Source organism: Chrysochloris asiatica, unplaced genomic scaffold (assembly GCF_000296735.1).
Source record: "Chrysochloris asiatica unplaced genomic scaffold, ChrAsi1.0 scaffold00295, whole genome shotgun sequence".
NCBI lineage: Eukaryota > Metazoa > Chordata > Mammalia > Afrosoricida > Chrysochloridae > Chrysochloris > Chrysochloris asiatica.
Genome location: NW_006408813.1, coordinates 828,612 through 833,778, shown reverse-complemented (window position 1 = coordinate 833,778; position 5,167 = coordinate 828,612). Strand labels below are relative to the sequence as shown.

General features: G+C 38.9%; 1 pseudogene; it reads left to right on the top strand.

The window, feature by feature from the left end:
* The first annotated feature begins 3,076 nt into the window (after positions 1-3,076).
* Positions 3,077-4,234, top strand: LOC102831319 (annotated as a pseudogene).
* Positions 4,235-5,167: the final 933 nt, after the last annotated feature.

The following is a 5,167-nucleotide window of genomic DNA, read 5'->3' as shown; positions in this document are numbered from 1 at the left end:
TTGTAAGCCAGTCACTTCTTGCCTTTGTAGCCTCCCCCCACCCCCACCTCCATTTTGGGTAGCCAATGTCCAAGTTGCCCATTCCTGTCTACTCTGTGTATGGAGGTGGTGGACATGATCCTTGCTGTAAAGATTTGTTCCCTCTTTTGAGCTACTGCATCCATAGGTGTAGGTCAAGTTCATCTAATTGTATCAGGTTACTTTTTTTTCCCTCCCTCTTCTTTCTTCTTCTAGTTGAGTTCTGATCATCCAGTCATTGAAGCCAGGTAAAGTGGGTATTTTCTGGAAGTGTGGGTGTTCTTATGCATATGCCCTCTCTTCTTATCAGTTGGATGCTTAACTCTCCACTCTAGTCCTCTGTGGCTATGTCACTGACTCTGGGCCCAAGAGTCCCCAGGTCTTGCCACACTGCTAGCCAACCGGGTTTCCACCTGGGTTCACAGGAGTCTATTGAACATTGTAGGGCTTAGCTTGCAGCTTCATTGCTGTTTTTCCCTTACTTCCCCTTATCGGTGACTAATGTGGTCATCAATCAGAGCATGTATTCCCATTGAGTCTTAGTCTTGGAAGGGGATTTGCACCGAGGGGATCCGACCACTTGTCTTGATGTCTCCTGGGCAAGCAACTTGCTTGTTCTTGTAGTCTGCCTCTATTGTTTTGTATTTTTCCTGTAGGTCTTTCTTTTAAGATGTATCTTCTGTTCTTCTAGCTGCTCCAGGCTGGTCTGCTCGTCCTTTCAAGTAGAAATTTCCTATCTCTGAAGATTCTGGATGGGGTTCAGGACTCCACCTATAGTTCTTATGTAACGCAGAGGCTCTGCAGGAAGCCTCCTTCATTGGGCATGTTGTAGCCCAATTTTAGGTTATTCCAATCAGTCATAGGCAGAAGACGGACTTACAAGCTTTTTATGGTGATATTTCTGACTGTTCCTTTCTTTCCCCCTCCAGTGTCTATTTTATAATATAATGCAAGGAAAACCAAGATTCCAAAGACAGGATTTTGGTTCTTTCTTATTATTTATTTATTTTTAATGTTTTATTGCGAATTATGTGATAGTTTACATAGGAGAACATTAGCTTTAGATTCATCCTATCGTATATAGTTATTATTTTGAACTTTGGTTGACCTCCCAACTTCTTTGAATTCGTTGTTGCAGTTTTGTTCTGTTTTGGACTCTGCTATCTGTCAACTGAGTTCCAGGTGGTGTTGCCACTCTTGTCAATCTCTGGTTGTTGTCTGTTCTCCTTGCCATGGTTACAATCCCTTGCATGCATCATCCATCAACCCAAGGGTATATACCACAAGCCTGCCCTCTGGTTATCCACATACCACCCCTCTCTCTCTCTCTGGGTCCAAAGTCTCTAGCCAATCCATCTCCCCACATCAACATCTTTGCCTCCATTCCTGGCATCACTGCTTCTCTGGGTATGGTTCTGTTCTCTGATTTTCTCCTTTGATGGTCCCAGGGACCTCCACTCCTAGTTTGCAAGGTTAATCACTCCCCTCCTTTGCCCCAAAACATCTACCTTTACTTTTCTAGCCCTTAGAGTCTTGATAACAATTATTCACTATTGTATCACAAGAGTCCTATCTGCATCTCCTTTCATGGGCCCTGACTAGGCAGTTCGGATACTACTCAGTGGAGAGTCTACCTTGCTCCATGCCCTCTGGATCTAGGTTACCTCTTGAAAGCTTATAAGCCAGTCACTTCTTGCTTCTGTAGCTCCCCTCCCCCCATTCTGGGTAGCCAATGTCCAAGTTGCCCTTCTCTGTCTTCTCTGTGTTCGGAGGAGGTGGGAATGATCCTCACTGTGAAGATTTGTTCACTCTTTTGAGCTATTGCTTCCATAGGTGTTTGTCAAATTCATCAAATTGTACCAGATTATCCTTTTTTCCCTTTTCTTTCTTTTTCTGTTTGAGCTTTGATTATCCAGCCATTGTGATTCAAAGAATTTTTAAATATAATTTTTTAAATCAAATATCCAATAATTTGCATTCTATCAATTCTGAGAGTCTTGTTCTTTGCCAATGTCTTCAGTGCACCATGGACATCTTCCTTCACTACCATTGAGTTTTTATCATATGCCATCTTTTTATATGGTTGGACATTGATCATTTCTTCTTGGTAAAGTGAGCCTGTGTATTCCTTCCATCTTCTTTTGATACTTTCTGCATCATTCAATATTTTGCCCAAAGAATCCTTTAATATTGCAAGTCAAGGCTTGAATTTTTCTGTAGTTCTTTCAGTTTGAGAAATGCTGAACATGTTCTTCCCTTTCAGTTTTCTAACTCCAGATATTTGCACATTTCAATATAATATTTGACTTTGTCCTTCTGAGTTTCCCTTGGAAATTTGCTGGTCAGCTCTTTTACTTACTCAGTTCTTCCATTTGCTTAAGCATCTCTATGTTGGAGAGCAAGTTTCAGAGTCTCTTCTGACATCTTTTTGGTGTTTTCTTTCTTCCTTGTCTCTTAATTACTGTTTGCTTTCTTTCTATATTATGTTCTTGATGTCATCCCACAACTCTCTGGTTTTCAGTCATTAGTGTCTGATGCATGACATCTGTTCTTGAGATGATCCCTAAATGCAAGTAGGATATGTTCAAGGTCATCTTTTGGCTCTCTTGGTTTTGTTATAAGTTTTTCCAGCTTCAGCCTGAACTTGCAGATGAGCAATTGATGGTCTGTTCCACAGTCTGCCCCTGGCCTTGTTTTGGCTGATGATACAGAGCTTTTCCACAGTCTCTTTCCACAGATGTAGTCAATTTGATTTCTGTGTATTCTGTCTGGTGAAGTCCATGTGCATAATCGTTTTTTAAATGATTGTTTTAAAAAGGCATTTGTCTGTGCACTCCAGGCAAGTGAGTGGTGGAGGCAACGCAGAGGTAACCACAGTCAGCGAAGCTGCTCAGCTCCACTATGCATTCCTGTCCCACTCTGGTGACAGGCTCTACATAACATTGATTTGGGATTTCTTGCAGACACCCACTGCATCAGCCGGGGCTGGTGATGAAGGAATGGTTTCCTGCTGAACCACCCGCCAACCCCTAGGCAGCTCATAGCTCTGGGGCCAAAGATGCTGACAGCTATGTGGAATTTTCTGAAATATCACAAAAAGAAATGCATCTTCCTGGACACAGCTCTCGGAAGAGTGCATATCCTGGGGAAACACGGACAGAAGAAAATCAGAGAAATACAAGAGAGGGAGGCTGCAGAGTACATTGCTCAAATAAGATGGCAGTATCATTTTGAAAGTAACCAGAGGATGTGTAATATGACCGTGCTGTCCATGCTTCCAACACTAAGAGAGACCTTAATGCAGCAACTCAATTCTGAGAGCCTCACAATTCTGCTGAAAAACAGGCCTGCAAACAAGCTAGAAATAAGGGAGGATCTGAAGATAATAAGTTTCACAAGAAGTATTGTAGCTTTATACAGTACTTGTATGCTGGTTGTTTTTTATGAGTCTGGTTAAACATAATTGGTGGCTACATATATCTGGATAATATTATAGTTTGCAAAAAAAAGGCACCACAATTCTAGCTCCCCCAGATGTTGAACAGCAGTATTTATCAAGTATTCAGCATCTCCTTGGAGATGGCCTGACTGAGCTGACCACTGTCAGTAAGCAAGCGATGCAAAAGCTTTTAGGAAGTGTTTCTCTTAAACATTTTCTTTCCCTTTTGGATTTGGAGGAAAAAGTAAAAGGAATCAGAAGTCTTGTTGAGCAGCATAAATCTTCTTCTTGGATTAATAGAGATGGATCTAAATCTTTATTATGTCATTATATAATGCCAAATGAAGAAACTTCATTAGCAGTTCAGGCCTGTGGGCTTTCTCCTAGAGTTGTCACCATGATTAAGCTGCTCAATGAAACTAGAGACATGTTAGAAGGTCCAGATTTTAATACAGTTTTGAATACCTGTTTAAACTGAAGCTTTAATAAATGTCTAGATAATATGGCTGAGTTCTGTCGACCTACCGAACAGGACCAGCAACTTGATAACTCCATGAATAGCCTTTCCAGTGCAGCCTGCCCCTAGCTAAGATCATCCTGATAGTCAATGGACACATCCATTCTGTCGGCAGCGAAACGCCTACTCATATTTTCCAGGATCTGTTGATGATGGAACCAGTTTATTGTGGTTCTTTGGGAAATGAAAAAACACTTTGCCTCATTCTATGGATGACTGATGCTTACAATGTAATGCATACTGTAATAATAGCACACTGATCTTTATCATTTATAAAAAAATTGTTTATGCAAATAATAGTTTTAAGACATAATTTTTTAAAACTCTGATTTGATGTTTCAAATTTTTCTGATGATTAAAGTTGCTGATAGGCAACATTTTTAAAATTTATATTGTAATGGTGAATGAAAATCAAATCAACAAATACTAATGGAGTAATTACTAAGTGTAAGACTATTGATATATAATATTTAATATTAATATAAACTCTCTCTCTTTCTACCCTTTCATCTTGACGTATTTTAAAAAAGATTTTTTAACTTTTAGGACTCTCTAGTCTAAAATTATAAGCAGTAATTTGAAAGAAATTTAACATTCACACATATAGACAAAAAGTCTCTCCAATCTTAGATTTTATATGCAACATTTCACACTACAACAACTGTATATATCTAAATTTTAAACTTGGAAAACAGGCTTATAGAATTCTTCACTGGGTTTAAGAAACACCACTATAATTAAGTTTGGGCAGCTGCTATATATTTGTAGTGTTTTTAAAGCTGCAAAATTGAAACATAATTCAGGCACATGGAACCGAAGATGTTTTTATTTTATCTTATTGAATGGCTCAGGTAATAAATGCAGTGAGATATATTTCAACTTTTAATATCAGACTGAGCATATACCTATTTTAATCTTGGCATTAAATCTCATTACAGCAAATGACTTTCCAATGAAACTTCTTATATAACAATACTTAAAAAAAAAAAAGTCTAATCCCGAAACAACGATCTATTTATTTCCAGAAATCTTTAATGTTACAGAATCTGGTCTAACTAACTAGCACATTTGGCTTGTTCTCTTGTGCCATAGGTTTTTCACATTCTGTTCATTGCAAGATAGCAACTATTCCCACTTCCTTCATGCATCCAAATTGTTTAATGATTGATTATGCAATTGAGCTAGACTTATAA